The sequence below is a fragment of the Pyxicephalus adspersus genome, chromosome 3 (genome assembly GCF_032062135.1).
Source record: "Pyxicephalus adspersus chromosome 3, UCB_Pads_2.0, whole genome shotgun sequence".
Lineage (NCBI taxonomy): Eukaryota > Metazoa > Chordata > Amphibia > Anura > Pyxicephalidae > Pyxicephalus > Pyxicephalus adspersus.
This window is the reverse complement of record NC_092860.1, coordinates 45,856,834-45,879,586: the sequence shown is the minus strand read 5'-3', so window position 1 is coordinate 45,879,586 and position 22,753 is coordinate 45,856,834. Positions and strand designations below refer to the sequence as shown.

The 22,753-nt window shown below is 36.8% G+C and overlaps 1 protein-coding gene across 2 annotated transcripts in view; it reads right to left on the bottom strand.

Moving 5' to 3' along the window:
• The window catches only part of LPAR1 (lysophosphatidic acid receptor 1), a 90,665-nt gene that overhangs the window by 49,935 nt on the left and 17,977 nt on the right, over nucleotides 1–22,753 (bottom strand). For both annotated transcript variants that reach the window (XM_072404436.1, XM_072404435.1), the window contains one exon: nucleotides 7,623–7,772. The gene's annotated coding sequence lies outside the window, so the exon portion shown is untranslated. The remainder of the gene's footprint in view (nucleotides 1–7,622; nucleotides 7,773–22,753) is intronic.

The window sequence follows — 22,753 nt, the reverse complement described above, 5'->3', positions numbered from 1 at the left end:
AAATTACTTTTAGGAAATTGATTCCAGGTTTGCTGGATCACCCAGGTTCACGGATGAAAGTGTATCTTCTCCAGCCTTGGAGAGCTTTAATTAATCAGGCCCATTGTCTCTGCAGTGTCTCTTTAGGATGTTGCTATAGGAAAATAATAATACTTTAATGCCCCCATAGACTGGACATAAGTGAACCTGAACAGAAAGAGGAGAAGGGTTATAACCTCTGTCATGTTTATATTGGTATATGTGTCCCTATTTTGTCTTCCAGCGATGTTTTGCAGAAATGTTTTCTTTTTACTTCCACATTGTCATTGGGACAGGAAGTGACCAGAAATCCCCATAAGCAGACACATAGTATTCTCTGTATAAACTTTTTTTATGCAGTGGACAGAGAAGTAGCTGGGTGGTTAAAAAAGTATTATAAAATTGAAGTATAATATATACAAAGTAATAAAACATTTTACCTAATATATAAATATGAATAACACGTATAAAAATCCTCTTTAGAATATGGGTAATGAACAATATAAAACAAAACACAAATCAAGCTGGAGACAACTTACCAGCTGTGTGACAGTCAGACTGCTGACAACCTGTGGACATGATGTGTTAGACAAGCGGGCACCATAGGCACTGATAGAAGTCCTTTTATAAGTTACTGACACCTACATTTGATGTTCCCCATATCTTATCTTACCTTGTTCCCAGCCCCCACACCAAGCACACAACACCATTACTGCTCACTCCAACAACATTAAAGTAATAAAAAAGTCAGTGGACAGATCTGGTCAAATACACAATTGTGTGTAGCAGTTAAGCATAGACAGCTTCTCTGGGGCTTTAAGGTGTCCTGCTTATTGGCTTGCAAGCATTCCTGGCAGTGGAATGTGACCGGGGCTCATAGGCAGAACACTGGAAATAAATTGCTGGGGAGTACAGCAGATAGTGGCTGTAGAGATATAGCTTTTTGGGATAAGAGAGATACCAATCAGCATAGGAAATCTTACTACTTGAATTTGTATAGTAAGCAAGTCAGCTTAAAATTGAAAAGTGTGTCCTATATATGACCCATAGTGACACCCTGTAATCATTTTGTTCTGGGTATGACCAAACCTATTTCCACATTTAAAAACAGAAGAAGACAGAAATATTCTGTCAGCTACCCTATGTCATATTTATTTTTTGAAAAGTTAACCGTAGAGAGATGAAAGCACACACGGATGACTTTAATATCTATTCATAACACACTGCCAATACGGGATGGCATTGAAAATTCCTCACACCTTCAAGAAAATGATGGGAACTATAGAAAACACAGAATATCAAAACTGTAGACTAAGGCTATGTATACACGTGCCATGGTTCCCATTCGATAATGGCCTCAGGGCTGATACTAGACAAGAATCTGGCATGTGTATAGTGCTCGTCATTCATCGTCCTGGCAGATCCAAGGAAAATAAATGATTGTAATGCAAGTGAAGAGGACAGAGCGCAGTTTCCCCCCCTTCCCACTCCATAGAGCAGAACGCTGCTCTATGTACATCGCTCGTTCATGCATTGACAGTCATTTGTCGTTGGAAAGGATCGTGAAAGATCCTTTCCAATGACAATTTTTGCACGTGTGTACTTAAACTGTATCCACAGTCATGTTCAATCTGCTCTACATACTGCCCATGCACATGTTTAGGTATTATTATAGTGCCATATGGCTTTATGTCTGAGAGCTAACAAGTACTCCCAGGTGTCTGATGTGTATCATTTAGACGGTGGAAAATCTCTGTCACTGCTCTCTGTCAAACGCTTCCTTTTCTCTGTGGAACAATTAAAGCCCAACTAAACCCAAATCTGTACCATGCAAATTGTCAAAGCAAACATGTTTATTAGTGTAAATGTATTGTTTTATCTTTAGAAATGAACACATTTAGGAAACCCATTGTGTAGCTGTTCACTTGTCTGACGTCTCCTGCCTTTTAATTTCCTGTTAACTGATTGTGGTCATCCATTCCAACTACATACTTCTTGTAGTTTATACAATTAAGTCCTGCCTCCTCATTTTGACAAATGATTCCACTATCAATGCAAAGATGCAAACAAATGTAGTCTGACATCTCTTCTTGCTATGTTTCATGCCACTTGGTTACATAGGATTGACCCTCTCTTGGGCTGAATTCAGAAATGATATATACTGGGATGTTGTGCAGTGTGTAAGCTTATTTGGGCCATAAACCCGGTATTCTGTCATACACTTTGCTTCACTACACTGTTTATCTTCCCTTATCAAGCTGACTGCTATTGCATTTTACTTTGCTCAATGTTTGGTTTAGTTGGGCTTTATGTATTCCTCTGCCTCCGTGTGCTGCACCCAAACTTTGGAAGACTCAGGGAAGAAGGATAGCAGTTAGGTAACTGAAAGGAGCATATGTAGATGTCTTAACATACATTTGCCTCTCTAAAGAAGTCTGCCTGACTGTTTTAACTATGCATTTGCAGCCACATCACTAATAGACTTCTTCCATTGTTTGCAAAACATCTGGAATAAATGAAGTAGTAGAACAACAAACCAAACAAGCTACGGTTGTAATAGTTCCTGCAAGTCAGACTGCATAGTTTGCTCTGAAGCAATTCTCCCAGGCAGTTCTAAAAGGCCAACAGTCTGTGTTGTAGGTCTCAGAATTGTGTATTTCCATGCCTTAACCAAGGAAATGGGTGGCATAGTCCAAGCTTCTGCCCTGGATCTCTAGTTGGATCCTTTCGTCTGTCTTTGGAAACGGTTCTTCTTTAAAATATTCCCTTTTTGCATAAAAGTGTCTTCATATAGCAGGGACAAAACTTTTGACTTCTTTTCTAATGTTTATTTGTAGGCACAGTTCCCATGTGCAAGGACAGGAGTGTATTATGTGCCACTTTTGTACTCTACTACATGAGGTCTGAACATGGGAAGATGATTGATTTTTTTCAATATAGTTTAGTAATATAATGTCAGCTTCTCACAATGTGCATTAGAACCTGAAGCAAGTCAGATACTGATAGTCATCCATCATAATTTAGCCCCTTCCTCCCCTGCAAAACTGTCCCTGGCCCACTCCTTTTATAGATTGACCCCTTGTACCAGCAATGATCTGCCTGTATTGCAAAGACATTGTGATGTAACTGGATCTAAAATCAGTATGTAAAGAATTAGGAAAGGTTTTAGTTGGGATTTATATTTATAGGATTTAATTATATTGTATTTTTATTGATAAAAAGGCACCGCTTACAGAGTAGCTTTGATTCTGCCATCTCATGGCTTTTTCTTATTGCATTTGTTTGCATTTGTATCAGCAGGACTGCATGTTGCAAATGAAAAGTATTGCATCTGTAATGAATCCCAGTTGTTTATAGCTTTAATGTATAAAAACCATAAGAAGAAATACATCCATTGTAAACCACAATGGTGAACTTTTAACTGCTTCAAGTTGGCAAATCAGTCAATTATTGTAATCATTCTGGAAGTCACGTTGTGTCAAGTAAGCAGAAACGTGTTCCAAATTTCCACTAGTGGAATGAATTGTGTGTATTCAATACTGTTCTGTAAAAGAAAAGGGAATTCTTTCCAGCTTAGAGAAACTCATCAACACAACATAAAAGCATCATGTCTTTTCTCACCGATTCTGTGCAGAAGCTGTGCTACAGACAGGAAAATACATGTTTTGTATTTCTCTTCATTATTTAGGTTTGAATTTGATACGTATTTGAAACTTCTATAACTGACTTCCATTCAGTATTGATTTGTTGGTGTATGTTACTGTTTAGGATTTTTGGATTATGTTTAAGCAAGTAAAAAAAAGTGTTAAAGTGTTGGTAGGTCAGTGGTCAGCAGTGCTACATTGAAACACTGGGACCCACAATGTAAATCCCAAGTTAAACATTCAGTTACAATGCAATAAGTACAATACTGGTGTATCACAACAGAAGGTGTTACAATCTTACATTTTTTAAAGCACATTTTGAAAAGTCTGTTCCATGCCAGTATGCTTTACCGTTTTTTTCTAGGGAGAAGTAGTGATCTTATTGCAGAAATCTGACACTCCCTCTGCAAAACCAGAACTCTTTAATGGGAAGAAGAAACTTTTCTGATTGCAGAGCTATAGGTCTGACTCAATAGGCATGTCAGACCTTAACATTATGACCACAGTCAACAGAACAACTTTGCACACATTTTGATTTGATGTGTCTAAAATATATTTAGCTGATTTAAACTTCAAATTTAATAAGGCATTATTTCAGCTCAGGCACTTATCTCTGCTTTGGTTGGCAATTTCCCTTTCACAAATATAGGTAATCAACATGTGCAATAATCTAGGTATAGCCTGGTTTTAATAAACCTTAAAGCGCAACTAAAAAAAAGAAACATACTTACCATTATTTCTGCAGATCCTTTGATCCCTGTGGAGGTTTACTGGATTGGGTCCCATGCTGTCCCGTTATCTGTCTTCCTGCAGGTCCAGAGGATGATTGGATGGTCTAGTTCAGTGTTTCTTAAAACATGAGGGAACCCTTGAAGAAACTTTCAGGTCTTCAGGGAACCCCTGCTATAATTACTATATCACCAGCTCACAGTACATTAGCATGGTGGTAAGTAGGAAAAATCTTACATTGCTGGCCAGTGGGAAGAATGTCACTCTTATGAACCTATGCATTTTAAACTTTTAAAAGTACATTTTTTCCTGAAAGCACTTTTATTAATGAAGAAATCCTCTTTTGTTCCCCTGTTGTTTAACTTTATTAGTGTATATGTTATACCAGACTTTCTCGGACTTCAAAGTTAAGCATCACCATTCTTCCTGGCCACTAAGAATGTTTGCTAGGAATGTCTTATTGAAGTTACCAGGTTCTAGCTTAAAGTCTGTATGAAGAAGTGATAATATACTATAATTTATTATTATTAATATTATACAGTATTTATATAGCGCCATCAAATTATGCAGCGCTGTACAAAGTCCATAGTCATGTCACTAACTGTCCCTCAAAGGAGCTCACAATCTAATGTCCCTACTATATGTCATTAATGTAGTCTAAGGTCAATTTAGGGGGAAGACAATTAACCTAACTGCATGTTTTTGGGATGTGGGAGGAAACCGGAGTACCCGGAGAAAACCCACGCAGACACGGGGAGAACCTGCAAACTCCATGCAGATAGTGTCCTGGCTGGGATTCGAACCTAGGACCTAGCGCTGCAAAGCATGGGCAGCATGGTGGCTCAGGAGTTAGCACTCCGGCCTTTGCAGCGCTAGGTCCCAGGTTCGATTCCCCAGCCAGGACATTATCTGCATGGAGTTTGCAGGTTCTCCCCGTGTCTGCGTGGGTTTCCTCCGGGTACTCTGGTTTCCTCCCACATCCCAAAAACATGCAGTTAGGTTAATTGGCTTCCCCCTAACAATTGGCCTTAGACTACATTAATCACATATGACTATGGTAGGGACATTAGATTGTGAGCTCCTTTGAGGGACAGTTAGTGACATGACTATGGACTTTGTACAGCGCTGCGTAATATGATGGCGCTATATAAATACTGTTTAATAATAATATAAAAATAATAATATGATAGAACTGGGAAAAAAACATGAGCTGCTTTGCTGACCTGCTAAGAAAATAAGTTGTCTCACTCTCTCTGGCTTCAGTAATGAAAGACTCTAATGCAGAACAAACATGTAGAATTTAAAGTCAGAACACTTGACTTAACTGCATACTTACACTTATGGGTCAATGTCTTAGCATGTATTGATGACACTAAAGAAGGATGATGCCCAAAAACTCAGGTAAAAGAGAAAGATTTCCCTAAACCCACCTACTGACACCTTCCCCTACCAATTCAGCAATTTGCCTTTTGGATCCCAATACTTCCTGATAAGAAGGGTGCACATGACCTTTTCTGGGTGTTTTGCTAAAGCCTGAGCAGCCAATAGTCTAACCCGAACTCCATCACATTAAGGTCATTAACCATGTATAAGCACTGACACCCAACTTACATAATAGATTTATCCCTTGTGCAGATGAACACAGTGTGAAGGTGGTGTGAAGAAGGTAAGTATCAGTGGGTTGGGGGGTCTATATTAGAATACCATAAGTAAGCGAAGTGACAAAATTATCTTTAAATTAAAAAAAATCTATTCACCCTCTGACAGATACATTTTTTTCTACCTGTACTTGAAGTTTGTCATAAATAAACATGTGTAACTTTTTCCTATTAGTCTTCTTTTAAAGAAAATACTACAATGCGCTATACGTGCATTTCAGTGCAATAATACCTATGAGGACGCAATGTACGACTTTACATTCCAATATGCAGTGGGGGGGATTCGATAAAAAAAAAGCAGATTTCTATGTAATCGTGTCAACTATAATAATTCACTTTGATGAAAATACAGTTTAGTACGGGATTCTGAATGAGCCATAAAAGGCACATATTAATTTGATGAAGTGGGATTCACTAGATTCCTTTCCCAAGAAGAATTTTTCACCCGGTCTAGAGCTGCTATTAGAGCATTCTTTTGTTTTCTTTTTTTTAGTGGGAGCTGTTTGAACACCTAAGCAAACATTTTGACTGAAACATGTTAAATGTAATACAAGCAGAATACTCACAAAACATTGGAGGGAGATAAAATTAGAACTAGTTACTGATTGGGTAAAAAGTCTAAATACACATACATGTACATCTGAACATATCCCAATTTAGAAAAAAAACTAGATTGAAGTAATGGCAAATTCCTCCGTAAATATTTTCTAATTTGAGTGGGCACCAATGGGTTACACTCTAGCAATCCACAATTAATATGACTATAGTGTATTTTTTAATTGTTTTGGCAGTTCAATATGATTAGCCCTATTTAATGTACAGTGCTGCGTAAAATGTTGGCGCTATAAAAATGCTGTTTATTAATATAATTATTATTATTATTATTAATAATAATAATAATAATAATAACTAGGCATTCTGTCAGGAATCACTTGGCCTAATTTATTAAAGCTCTCCAAGGCTGGAGAGAATACATTTTCATCAGTGAAGTTGGGTGATTCAGCAAACCTGGAATGGATCTGGTCCAGGATTGAAAACATTTGCTAACAAACAGCAAATGACATAAGAAAACAATTCCAGGTTTGCTGGATTACCCAGCTTCACTGTTAAAAAGTATACTCTCCAGCCTTGGAGAGCTTTAATAAATCAGGCCCAATCTGAGGAGAGTTTAAGTGTACCTACAACCCAAGCCACTCGTTTTTAGTTTAATTAGAATAAGAAAGGGTACAGCTTCTGTCAGTTAATTTTCTTTGCTCCTTGGGTGATTTTGAAATTTTACATCATTTCCTGTCCCAGACACACAACAAAAAAAACAGAGAAAATCCATAAATAAGCAGAGAGTTCCCATCTAATAAACTGGCCAATAAGAAATTTTATTAACTCTAATCATCAGAAAAAAAGATGATTTGGCTATGTGTACAAGAAATCTGTGATTGTTTGCTAGCAAGTGTGCAAAGGTAACATTGGGTGAGGATAACCTTTAGAAATACACCCTAATGTTTTAGGGAGTTGGAAAGTATAATACTACACCACTAAAGGGGCATGTTACAAGTTTTATATCAGTACTGCTCACCTTCATGTCCCTGATCAGATGGTTTAAATTCCCATTCCGTTCACAACTTGTATGCCTCCTCCTTCTCGTGACTCTACTGGGCTAGGATCCAACTCAGGTCTATGAAGGATCTTCAACACTTCTCAGGAGGAAGAAGCTGTCTGGCGAGTCCTGGAAATATACAAGAATTAGAATCCTTGAAATAGAACACATTCCAGAAATTTATAAAGCTGAATAATGCGGAACAAAACAGTGGCACAGCTTACCAACTAAGGCTTACTATGGTTAATAAAACTGTAACTCTAACATAAAGGAAATTTTTCTCAATCAGTGTAAAATCATTTGTTTTTGAAGCCCAAAATCCCGTCACCCCCCCAATACATGATGCATACAATACATAAATAAAGGTCTTACATGACAATCTTGCTAGTCAAAAGTCAGGCAGTAACATAAAATATTTTGCACTATTTAGGAGGTCTGATAACCATAACGTACTTGCATGCCCTAATTTGTCATGTATTCTGTCTAATAAAACTGCATATGCTTAGCTTTAATTGTATTTGTAATGAAAAATGTACTGTTACTACTGTAGGCATGTACCAAATTGTAAAAATGTATGAGAGTAAAACAAATGTTTTGGTGCCAATAATTGCATGTCCCACTCTCTTTTACAAAGCACTATATTTAAAAATACAAATAAAAAATGGCCAACATCTTAAAAGTATGAAATTACTTAAAACTCAAAATATGTACATAAGCACTATATTTTCCTTCTAAGGAATTCCATACAAAGTTTTTTAAAGCAAGCTTCCTCTGTCATGGCAAAGCAGGCATACTATGTTACCCGCTAAAACCTAGCAGCACTACCAGGGCCACCACCAGAAGTTTTTGGTTTCCCATACTAGGTACACTTCCTGGGCCCCCATCCCCCATGTCTAAAAGTTTCAGCATTGCAAAAGTCAAACTCTTTTGATTGAAGACGGGTACAGATGTGCCCCCTGTCCACCCCTCATTATGCGGCCTTAAACTTTAACTCATTCTGTCTACTGCTCCAGCAATTCTGAAAAGCTTAGGCATTTGCACATACCCCTGATCTTTCACAAAATAGTGCCCTTTTTACCAGTACCAAGCATTGTCATGTAGAAGGTGGAAGTACTCTATGATACATTTTAACTTTATGTATTTATATATGGTTTTATATTGAAGCAGCGGATCAGGAGTTAATGTGCTTGCTAAATATTTTTAGCGTACCTGTTTTTTGTAAATAGGCCATTTTTGGTCCAACAGTATCTGTTGAATCCAGAATCTCCCATCTCCTATTTATTACAATAGAGCTTTGTTGTATTTTTATCATACATAACGGAAAATGTGGTAGATGCTTTCAGACGTTTGTTGCTCTGATTCTAGTTTTATAGTGGAAACTGAAAAACTCACATGTATCTACATAGTGCTATATTTTAACCATGGCCTTCACCCTTTTCAAACAAAGTGTTTTTTAGGGGAACCTAACATTTATACTGAACTTCTGCCTACTTTTCTAACTTTGGAAGCAAGGAGTTTTTAGTGCAGTGATGTAGAAACACGAGAACAGCTCCATGAGTCGTACACTGATTATACAATCCACATACCGCTCTCTACTACTTCCAGCAGTATAACTAAGACAAGCTGACATGCGAGATGATGAGACCAGGCCATCTGCTAAGCACTATTATCTCAGATGGATAGCTATAATATATATTTAATCATATGGTGGATTTTGTTCTCAAACACAAAGCCAGCGTTCTTGATTGCAACCTGTGGCAAACATTCTCAAATGTTTCCTGCACTTTCATAAAGGCATAAATACTATCAGACCCACTACATATGGAATGAAAACAGGAAAAGCTAATTGTTTCAAGACCAGGGCTATTAGTTGTTGAATAAAAAACTATTACTTTCCGTTCTTTGTTCTGATTACACAATGAACATGGATGGGAGGATAGGCAGAGGAAGTATTCATTGAAATGTGTACTACAATGATTAGGGGGAATGAATTACACAAAGTAAGCTTCCTAAGACTACATAGAGCTGATTTTAACAAATAGAATGAATGAACTTTGTTTAATAAAAGGGAGTGTGTGTTTTTTTTAAACTAACACTACAAGTATAAGACAGTATTTTGATATTAGGAAGTGATTTAACCACTGAAGAATTGTTTCACCCACCCCACAAAAAATGCACATAGGGACGCCATGGCTATGTCTGCAGCTCTGTGATCGATTTCTACCTACAACAAAGACTACATGCAATATGTATATATTCTAATTGCTTATGTAACCCTGGGGTCTCTAGTTGATGGTCATGATTTAAATGGCTGGCAGGTTGACCAGGCCCAAAGGCAGCAGTTCTTAAACAATCACAGCCCCCAATAATTCTTCAGTATGTCTGACTCGCAACATCTTCATCACTACCAGCCCTATTAGATTTTACCTTATGCATCATTATTAGATTTTAGTATATTAGGAATCCTGCTTTTTTAAATTATTCCAGTCTCATACAACCTTAATTTGGTCCCCATACCTCAAAGGGGTATGGAATACCCCCAAATAAGTGTCCATGCTCTAGGGTGTTTTTCATGATCGTGGCAGGAACATTAGATTAAAGGCAGCTACAGGGCTGACAACTGATGTGAATGATCCATATACTCTATAATTTACGTCTGTGATAGAAAATCAAAATCAAGGGTTAACAATAGGTTAATAAATATTAAAATGCAACCAGAAGGGAAAACACTGCCACCCCACCCCCCCTACAAAAAATGGTAGAGATTTAAAGAGTAGATGATGTCTGAAAAAAATAATCAGATGCATGCATCAGTTTTCTATTGAGTTCTAGAATGACAGCCGCTAAAATCTGGTTGCCAAGATTAACATTTTCATTTTCATTCCAGTTATTGTGATTCAGATTCCAAAAGTGTAACAGTAACAGGGTCTCAGTAAAAACGTGCAAAATATTCATGCAGTCTTATGAAACCATTAAAGGAAACATATACCCAAAAATATACAGGGGCTGACATAGGGTCCTCTTTCTATAAGTATACATTGCCAGACTGTCTCTGGCTTCATAAGTAAGAAGAAAGAATATTCAGCTTGTCATGGATGACCTCCCCTTCAAATAATACTAATTGCCTGGCTGCCATTCTGATCCAACAACTTCAGCACTTTGTGAGCCACTAACTCAGAAAGTATGCAGGTCAGAAGATCTCACTTTGGTTTGACTTCATTGACCTATTTGTCAATGTCCACAACTAAAGCCACTGGATCAGCATGACAACAAAGAAACTTCTCTTTAAAAAAAGAAAATGCAGTATCCATGTTTGTGTTCTTTGTATTCTATTCTATGTATAGTTCTATGTATATATTTTTTTCTGTCAAGGTAAGTAGGAAAGCCATTGACAACCTTCTCTTCTTATTATATTTTTGGTACTTTGAGTATGGTTGCTGCTGTTGGTTGGTTGAATAGGTTGAGGGTTAGTGTTTAAGCTTGGCTTTGCATTGTCTGAATGACTATTCCAGAATGGGAAAATCTGAACTATTCAGCTACATAGTCCTAGCAGGGACCTAACCAAATTCATTAGATGACCATGACAGCAAGAATTTTGGACAGCAATGGTCACCTCTTTTTGCTCTTCAATAAAGTTTGGCTTTTTGTGAAAGATAGTAACTTACATAAACGATGACTTTTCATTCTGATTAACAAATACTATTAATCATTAGTATAAAGTTCCTTTTTTCAAAATCAGACTAACGTTTAGGTAATCATTTCTTTTTTTAAATTCTAAAAAAGGACATTTTCACATGCAACAGCATTTCCTGTTGGCAATCACAATTAAATAGCGTTTTCTTTTTATTGATCTTCTGGGATGGCGTCACATAGAAATGCCTTGGTTTATCACAAATCTTATGAGGATGTTCTGGTAAATCACAGACTGTCAGATCTGAATTTTGCTGTCACAGTTAAAATATGTTGCTGATGTAAGAAATGTTAATGAAACATCTACAGAAAAAAACACACTCCTCATCAAACTGTTATAATAAACAATGAAACATAGCAAATGACACATAGCTGGATAGCTGAGATAAACATATGAATAGGAAGCCACAGATGATACTCTGACCATTACTGTATTCAGTAAGTATAATTGTATAGGGCAAGGAGCAATGTGAGCAATGGGTCTGATTTATTAAAACTCTCCAAGACTGGAGAAGACAGACTATCATGGGTGAACATAGGTGATCCAGCAAACCTGGAATGGATTTCTTAAAATAATTTGCTATTAATTGGCAAATGCTTACAATCTTGGACTAGATCCATTCTGGGTTTGTGGATGAAAGTGTATCTTCTCCAGCCTTGGAAAGCTTTAATAAATCTGTCCCAATGAGTAAAACCCAGCATCTTCTGCCACCTTCTTCTGGTACTCTGTATCCTTTTGAATACACATACCGGTAGTAGCGTTTTGTATCCTGTTAACCATTGATCAATGAAGAACATTTTGACGGTACCTTTTCTTGGATAACCGAGGTTGTGGTGCAGTAAACGCACCACAACCTCACCATCAGTGTGAAGACTAAAGCTTTGTATGGGTGCAGTACAGAGTTTGCCCGAGCCCTTGTGTGCTCCTAATGGACCGACAATAATACATTGTTTTATTGTATTTTTCAATCTAATTTATATATAAGTCATACGAACACAATTTCTTCCAAAAAAACAATATTATATTAGATAATGAGAAAGGCAACCTCCAAAAGCATTCACCATTGCAGCCTCCTCCATAGACTTGAATTGGAACTGCTTGAAAAACAACAAATAAACCGCTTTGTTAAGCTTTGTTTCCAAATACCACCAGAACCCCTAAAAAAGCCTAACGCTTACCACCTGTTAGGGCCCCTAGGTGCCCTGCAGTGGCCAATAGGCATCTGGTAGGAGTAAACTCTATTGTTTTTAGTGGTATTGCCATATGGTATGTGTTTGCTAGTTCAAGTACAGAAAATGTGTTTAATGATTGGTAAAATAATCTGTAAAAGGGTCTATCTAAGAAAAATAATAAATAATATGTTTAATATTAACAAAATAAACTAAAAATAGCACATATCAGTGGCAAAAACTATTTAGATAGAAAGAATGGTAGATGTACTGATGTCCTGCAGGGCATCTGACAGCACTTGTAACCTAATTTCAGCAAAGGCATAATGCATGCTGTTACTGCTAACTTCTCCTCTAGAGAATGCTAGTTGCCTGGCTGTTGTGACATGTTCCAGGTCAGTGGTCCATATTAAAGCCATGACAGCAATGACAGGTTTACTGTACCCCCCAGACCTCCAATATTCGGCCTAATTAATCGGCACCATGCTAACACCTGGAGTCAAGGGAATGAAAAAGTGAATCTCTCTATCTGGCCTGTCATATCCCATTTAAGAAAACTACAATATAAAATGTGCACTTTGCTAAACAACTGCTGTTTTTCTTGGTCTAGTGAGAGTTTTGCTGTGGTATAGCTTGAGGTGTGTGGTTCATACAGTCTCATGCATTTTGAGTCTGGAGAGGGATCTAAGGAGTTTTATGAAAACACTGAAGCTAATGTGGAGAGAAATCTGTCAGAATAGAGGCAAAGCTTATGTCAGAAGCTAAAACAATGTTGAATTGTAACCACATTCCCATCCAGGACATGCATTTTGTTCAGGAATGTACCATTGTGAGATGCAGTGAATGATAGGAATATAATACTTGATTGTCACCAGCTGCAGTCAGGTTTGCATATCTCCACAGGAAGATGTTATCGCAAAAATTCTATAAAATGTCTATACCCCCAAGCAGCCCACATGTACACCAACCTGTGTTCTTCACCATGTATCCCTCAGTAATCTATGAAGTTTTTACATTCCATAGGTCTAGCATATAATAATGATCCTAAACATACTGGTATTGCTGCACACTGCAACACCTGATAGTTTAGATGTTTACCTTATTAAGATTACAATGTGCTGCAGAAAGGTGTTACAGAAATGTGCTATAAAGTTAAAGGAAATAGAATATTCTGCTCACCGAAAACCAAAAATCCAAGTGTAAGGTTTTCAATTAGAGGCTTGTTCACAATGGTATTTGATGAAAGTCATTGCAGCATAACACGACATGAAAAAGGAACCACTGATCGCTACACACAAGAGCCAAACCAAAGAAAAACAAAAGTTGTGGTATTTTTCATGCTGGTGGCTTGTACACGTTTCACCTTGACCTGCCCAGGAAGCCTTGGGAAAAATCCATATAGGAAAAGTTGACTTAAGCTTTGAATTGTAACAACCAAACAAAATGTACTTGGACTATTATTTTCCCATACCACAAAGTATGGTAGTGCATTACCGCGCGTTGTGGTGCACTTCAGTACTGCTACACCAGGGATGTGCACCTTTAGTGGGTATGGGATGGTGCCTTACTATACAAGAACATTATGCACTACTACTGTGAAGCAGAATTGCAAGGAGGATTCGAGTTAAAGTTACAGAGATGGTTGGTTTAGGGTTACAAGCATGGTTAGTGGTAAATTACAGTTACAGCGTGTAGAGGAGTCAGTAGTATGAAGCCAGGCTTAGATAGTACTTGGCAGCATTTTTCGTTCAAGAGAGGGTAAAGGTAATGGTTATGTGCAGATTTAACGCCCTTTATTTGGGATCAAGGTTTGGAGTGTCTTAGAAGTAGGCCAAACACGCCATCATTTTGCCAAGTCAGAAATTGTACGTCGCTCTGAAGAAGGATTCTTTGCGAGTTAAAAACTGGGATAGAGCCTAAGGCCAGGTGTGCCAAATCTGAGTGCCACTGGGTGACCACTAGTGTAAGAACCATAGTTCAAAAGGTGGGTTTAGAAGTGTTTGACGAAGGCCTACAAATCAAGGAAACTGGTGTGAGCCTAGTGCTGTCCCTTTCACATGGATGGATGTGAGTTAAGATAATTTTAGGTGCAAGATGAAGCCTGAAGCTATAGTACAATTGCTAGCAACTCTTGTATCCTGATATAGTGCTGTGAACTTTATTTTGTTTCTTAAAATAAATACAATATTTAACCTTTCTTTTTTTAAGGCCAGTTGAGTATGATTGTTTGTCAGCTGATTGAACCTCATCTATTGAGATAATTTTCCCTCAGCATTTTCCAAGAGTTACTGAAAAGATTATTGTAAGTGAGATTTAGGATAGGCCATTGCTCTTTGAAGGATAAACTCTAAGCTAAACTGCTTGGGCTAATGTTGGAAATATAAAGAGCTGTAGAATGTTGCAAGCTGTTCATTGAAATAGTTCCATTCAGCTGTTTCCAAACATATTAAGTCTTTCAGCATTTAATAGTTTATAAATATGGCACATAATTATTTCAGAAACACATTTAGGTCCCAAAACAAATATGTTTACATAACCTAATTATGACATATCGGTCCTAGCTCGCTCCGTTGTTTATATGGGACACCTGTTCTCCTGTTTGATATCTTCTGTATGGTGTGGGAGGCTGGATGACAGTTTCTTTTTAATGACAGTGGGATTGCTTTAATCCAAGTTTAAATTTTATAATTGTAAATTCGTGATCTTGATATTTATTTTATGAAGAAGAAAACATACATGTTATGTAGTATAAATATCTGCCTAATATATTTACCAACATATATTTGAAATATTTACGTATGTAACTTTCTGTTGATGAACTCACCAGGCCCAGAGATGGACCACAAGAAGTCTCGAGATACATAAGAATAGTATGTAATCCAATGTAATCCAATATGCCACCCCTCCCTATTCATTTGAGATCTATCCCAATCCCTGGACATGAGATGAGATAATCCAAAATAATAAGGAACAGACGGGAAGGGGTGGAGATCCTGTTCATGTGCACACCTCTGATTTGTATATATTATATTTATGTCATTCCCATTAGATATACATGTGTAATGGTATATCTAAAGGAATTGTAAATTATTCTAAAACATGTAATTGTCCTCTTACATGCAAGTCCATAATTTTTCAGGGAACTTGAGCTTTAGCTATAAATTTTGCGCACATTCTAATCATCTATTCATTTTTAATGGTATAGGATGGCTAACATTATCCATGTAGGATTGGCCCTCTGTCTTGTTCCAGGAGGGCTCAATCATTTAATGGTATTTTTCTAGCCATGCCAATTAAGTACAAAAATATGTTGTATATAACTAGGGAAGAGGTTTGGGCTTACTTTAGGTTCAACTCAAATTTTGTGTGTTTGAGGTTCAGCCACAGAACAGTATATACCCCCATGGAAGTGTCCAGCTTCTCATTCCTATTAGCCCTAAAAAAAGACTACAACCAATTGGCAAGGTTGTCTCCCATGGACTTAAATGGGGCCTAGTGAACGTTAAGAGGTCACATCAAAACCTTTCCCGAATTAAACCTAGACAGTTTCACTTATCCCTATATATGACATATGTAACACAGGCTGTAATAAACTGTCTGACTGATTTTTGGAGCCAACGTACAGTATAAGTGGACCAAAAGTGTTTTATAATTCTCTTTTTTTTTGTAATCATGGCATGCTGAAGGAAAAATAAAAACGATGTAAAAAATAAGTGAAAACAGCTGGAAACTAGAGTGCTTTGTCAACTTTTTGGCATTCCATGAAAAAGCAAATCTATTTGGCGTAATTTAATTTAAAACTGTTTTAAGTTAACTGTCCAAGTGAAAAAGAATTTGCTGGAATAACTATTGTAACATGTTAATGAGTTTTCATATGGGATAGAATACATTTTTATAAGTATACTTAAAGAGTATCTTAACCCAAACTAAGAATGTAATATTATGCAGGTTATCTGTCCTTACATTAGGTAGTTTTGTTCATTTTCTCTTTTTTTGGCTATTTTGTTAATGGAGCACTGAAATGTTATCAGCATTGCAGGTTATTTTATTTTTTTAAAGTGCACGATCATTCATCTGAATGAAATAGACATCTGGCAAAGGGAAGATGTTTCTAGTCCTGATCAGGAGCAGAGCATAGGATGCTTGATTTTCCCCCATAGGTACTGTAAGTGTTGTAACCCTAGGATTGAGATCAAGCTGGAAAAACAGGTGATAAAAAGGAAACTGATGTTAGTCAAATTTAACTACTGTTAAGATGAAATATACTACATATTTTTTTTTTTGGATTTAGATATACCCTAACTTATCATGCACTCAACTTATCATGACTACATGTCCAGGCAAAAGTTTTTTGGGATAGAGTTGGGGCACTTAGGACTCTCTGTCAAATTTCATTGCAGTCTTCGCTCCTCCTTATAGTTGTACTAGTGACTAGTGATTTCACCAAGAAAAACAATCCAAAAGTTTAGAGTTGCCCCCATAACAAGAGGCTAAAGGGTATTGTCCAATAGGGAAACCTGTGCCATGGAAATTATGTTGGAGGGAAATTCTTCTAACTTTGAGAAATTACTTTGGTATAGGAAAATAGGGGGATTTACCCCAATGGCACATAGACAGCAAAAAAATTACCTGCCAGGGGTTTTAACAATTTTCCTAAAAATGTTGCATCACAACTATAATGTTCCAGCAGAATTTTTTATTCGCAGTGCATCTCAACGCACTAAAACACAGTTGTGAAGTAGCAGTTCTTCTCCTATGTCTTTATTGTGCGGCCTGAATATGGCTATACTGAGGCTGTTTAAATATATTCCTGGAATTACAGTATGGTATGTGATTGCTATTCATTCATGTATTGGCAAAGCCTTACACAAGCTACTGAATTCCCACATTTGTGTCTGTTACTACCTCTCTGGTATATAGCACCAAGGTGTGAACGCAGATAATAAATTGGGAAAACCCTAACAGAGGAAGTACAAAAGGTCAACCTATTGTTTTATTATACGCATCAATCAGCTTCTAAATTTCTAAATAGGAAATCAGTTATGGAGAACATTTTAGTGTATCCTAATGCTATTAAGTTGTACGGCTGAAAAACTACAGGCAACTTTTCAAACCTTACTCTAATAGCTTAGATAAATATTTGTAGATGTGAAATATGTGTGTATGAAAAATCAATAAATTAATAGGATGCCAACTTCAACAAAATTAAAGGTAATAAGTATGAAAGGTGGCAAACATTATTCCTACATTATCACATTCCTATCAGAATTTTTATTGTTATTAATTATTTATATAGCGCCAACATAATACACAGCGCTGTAATATTTATATTTTCAAAATACTGGTAAATAAACTGTTCACAAACCTGGGTAGTTCAAGTTAAAATGATTAGTGGATGATAAAGAGATAAAGGTTTCTAACATTATATGCAGATCTCTGACATCAAGCCTTTTAATGCTAGAGTAACTCTTTAATCTGATGGATACCCTTAATGACCAATACTGAGGCTCTGTCTCTCCACAGGTTATGGTGAATGAATATTTTCAGACTAGGGCAGGAAATATAATATAGACATCTAAAGGACATTCCTAAATTTGCAAGCAAAGCCCACCTATTGCAAGCCACTCAATGTTTATGAATAGGCAAATCACTAACTCACTGGTTAGGGACTTCTTTGGCGAGTACCAACCATGGGGCAAACTGATGTTCTGCATTAGGATGTAATATAGATGGTAACATGGGAGTTCTTAGTGGGGGTGCCACAGCTAATTTGCAAATGTGGAGGTGAGAGGTGGGGGGGTTGTAGAGGTGCAAAAGAGAAGTAACAAGAAAAGGAGGAGTTGCAGGTGGAGCAGTGAACAATGGTGGAGAGAGGGTTGCAGGATTTTGCAGAGATGATCAGTGGTAAAGGAGAAATTGCAAGGGTAGTAGGGGTGATCAGTGGTAGAAGGGAGATTGTAGAGGTATTTAGTGGTGTCGGGGCTTTCAGGGTAGGAGAGGTGAGCAGTGATAAATGGGATGCAAGGGGAACATGGGTGATTAGTTAGGTAGGGGGGTTTGCAGAAGTGAACAGTGGAGGAGGTGAACAGTGATGGAGGGAGGGGGTAGGAGGTGAACAGTGATGGAGGGGGTTTGTAGGGGGTAGCATTCTCCTAATGTTTGTCAGAAAAAAAAATCAAAACCAGCCCAGATCAAAACCTCTGAAAATAAATACCAAGAACCAATGAATAGTAGACCCAAAGACAAAAAGAAAAAGCAAACGCTAGTATTCATGTATAATATGTTTTTGTTTTTACCTTTAGATATATTTCAACTATATCTATGAGTATGCCTCACTAATTGAAAAACTGTGTGTTTTTTTCATTTTTTAAAACGTGCCATTCCAAGGTTTAAACAAACGTTTTTGTGTATACTTCAAGGGGGGGATTTTAAATCAGAGCCCTGTGGTTTTTTTTTATATATGCCTCCGTTCAGCAAACCATTATAGAGAGGAAGTACAAAACCTACTTACAATGGGAACAAAAGTCTAACATTTTATAAAGCACTTAAATGTTTAATAGCCAATAAATAGCCAAATCAAGGATTTCAGCTAGCATTCTAATTAATCTCAGGGCTACACTCAGAAAGCTTAGCATGAAGTCACTCAAGTATAGAATAGTTTAGCTTTGTAAGAAAAAAATATGCTCTTTTATGACCTTGTTTGCAGTACGTAGTGTCCCAGTGAGATGATTAGCTGAGAGAGCTCAAACATGACGTATAAAAGTCTTCCAAATGCCTGGATGAGGACATTACTTATGGGCAAATGTTGGATTGTTGACAAGAGGCATTGCGGGGTCTGTGCATTAGTCTGGGGAAAATAGTATTTAAGGACAATTAACAAGAAGATGTAGTTAAGAAATCTTACAGTGATTTAGGAGGAGGACTAACTGACGCCATGAAATCTGGAAAAAATGACAGACTGGAAGAGATTGTGATAATGGTGATTGACCAATAAGTTATGGAAATTTTCATAAGGGTCAGTAGTACTTTCTATGCCATATCCCTCTAAGCATATATCAACACTTTCAGAGGGACTGTGAACTTGTAAGCTGGAAACTTGTAAGTAATGTTTAGTTAGTGTGCCTTGGTGATGAGAACTGTACATGTCATCAATTGTTAAACTCTGTGGAAGTTATGTAACTTGCATTTCCTCCTTTCTAATAACAAGTACGTTGTCTAATTACAAAAGCCCCTAGAATAGTACAATATAAATATATATTTCGCCTTGACAGTTACTTTTGCCTGGCTTTTACTTTGGCTATAGAGTTACTAAATATCAAATATTTAAATATCAATAGGGTAAAAAATTATACAATGGATGACCAAAACTGCCAACAAACATTTTAAGCACTTCAGCTCTCATACCGTAAATAAAACAGAAGAGTTTATAAATAATAACAAGTCTTGAAAAAAAGTGAAGTTATGTTGACCCTCAAATCAAATTTGCTTTGTTTGTTAGTATTGGACACTGATATATGGAATCATTAACAAAATGATTTGGCGCTCCTTTCTTTATCTAATTTATTTTCCTTGATTTACCATAAACTCACAATATTGTTCATAGCAGAATATTGTAGAAAGTAATGCAGTCCTCTGTTTCTTGATGTCCTAAACAATACCAACTTGATTACAATGTCATTCTGACCAGAAACTGCATGTACTCCTGAGTATGCTTTGATAATAAATTTAGATATGGTAAAGCAATCATTCACTGAGAACAAAGTAAGCAAAAATGAAATTCAACATGTTTCTCCAATCTTTTCTGTCCTGTTTTTTAACCTGATCTACCACCAGAACCCTGTAAAAAAAGTAACCAAAAAAATTACTTTTCACTTAGGGGTAGTTAGGCTCACCTAGTAGTACATTTAACATTTAATGTACTGTTGTTGTCTTTTTTTTTTCTATGTGCTGCATTTTTGCAAGAGAATATCACCAAAAAGTCTCCTAAAAAAGAAATATGAATTTCTTTAATTTTAATAAAGACAGTTATTGCCAAACAGTCAGGTCCAAAGCAGAAATGAAATAAATGCTATGGTCAATTGGGAATGCACAGCTGTGGTAGATGGTTAAAAATGGACAATTATAGGGGGGTTGATTGTACAAAAGTATCACACCCTTAGATGACTTCATCTGACATACATATCCACTATTCAGTTTAAATAAGTCAGAGCCCATGAGGTTTAGTGGGAAATAAAAGGTATTATAATTTTAATACAATGAACAAAATAACACCAATCTAATAAACTGCTTTACTCCATGAACAGGCACTAAATCCAAGAATGACTGCTACTCTGTGAAATGATAACCTCCTCATATTTAAGGATAACAATATGGTCAGTCAAATAATGCCAGCACAAAATTCTCTACAATATTCTCGTATGTACTTGGAATGTATATATCGTAATACAAATATTTTTGTAAACTTTAGCCTGGATATAAATAGGTTCTCCTTACAACATTTTTGGTTACTTACATAAATTGAAAGATAAGAGATGAGCTGATGCTATTTGTGTCATTTATGTAGTGTTGGTGACTCACGCTTTATGAAAATATAACTTTTTGCTATAATTAGCAGTACTCCCTTAAAACACATCTTGGCCAAAATGTTCAGTTTTGTCTCCATCCAAGTTATGATTTATTTAAACTTTCTTGAGTATCCGGTACAACAAGTATTAAGTTGACTTCCCCTAGGATATGTACTTTAGATGATATCTTGAAGATACCTACATCCTACCCATTTCCAATAGGAAGCATCAGACTCGAGAAACATTTCCTGTTGCTGTTATCTTCCCACTATAAACTGTGTTCTTTTTTTTGTATGTGGTCAGTTATTGTACCAGCAGTGGGTGCTGCTGTTTTTCTGTACACCCTGGGGTTACGTTTTGCAGTTGGAAATTTACAAGTGAATTTTGGACTTATTATCATGTCCACATCATCATATTTAGTTAATGCACTACATATCTAAAGTCAAGAAATGTTTAGTTTAAAAGTGTGTGTGTAAGGTTTACAACTCCACCATTTTTTGTGCTGCGTCCTTGCTAAGGACATTGACCCTGTTTATTTTATCCTGCTAAAAACTGCCACTGGGACATAAAGACTTGTATTTGAAAACCATACTGTTTGCCACTCTGAGCTGCCCCTCTTTAACTACTACATTATCGACTGCAGTGTTTAACAACTGGGAGGAAAAGCAAACACATGGCCAATCACCATAATCCACTGCAGTTAAACAAAATGGTTGCCAACTGAATGGGAGTGATTTAGTTAATGATTGTGCATAGAATTTTCTCATTTTATTTTTTTCATATGATACTTGTAAAGATTTTCTTTCAATGTACAGAGACCTCCAGTTATGCCTGTAGAACATGACCCCCTATCCTATTTAATACAAATTGGTTTTGCTATTACATACAATGTGCATTGATACCTATGTAATTGATAAATGTAACCAAGCATTACCAATTTAAAGTTCTCAAAAGCATCATAAAACAGGTACTTGGAACTAGTGTTGGTGTTCGAATTCAGGTTGTCCTTATATTCGACCCGAAAAAGGCTGTTCAAATTCGGGTAGACCCAACCCAAAAAAAACGAGTTTCGAAGGTAAAAATTTGGATAAAATTTGGATAAAACAGTGTTAAAGAAAGTGTTAAAAAAATTAATGTTAAAATAATTTATTGAGTGTCTGTGTTTATTCGACTATTTTTTTTTTTTTCCTAAATCCTACAATGACATATTTCTAACTCTGTAACACACTTTCCAGCACAGTTATATTATAATACATTTGTTACATTTTTCTTTTATCCATAGTGTATCTGTGCAGAGTCTGCAATTAACCTGTAGTGCCCCAAGGCTGCAATCATTGAGAAGAGTGTGCAATCCCTGGGACACTACAGGTTAATTAACCTGTAGTGCCCCGGGGATGGTAGTGGAACTGCAGAGTTCATCTGCAGCTCAGTTCCAACGGTCACATGACCATGGGAACTTTGCTGTCACAGCTGTGACTGCAGGTGATCCCCGGGGCACTAGAGGTTGAATAGGGACAAATTTCCCTATTCATCACATCTAGTGCCCTGTGTTCTTGGATAGAGAAACTCTTTCCAAGAACACATACAACTAGTAAAGGGCTGCAAGAGCAACCTGATTGCTCTTGCAGCCCTTAATAATCCCTAAAAAAAAATTAATTCTCCCACCATTGATTTCAATGGTGTTCA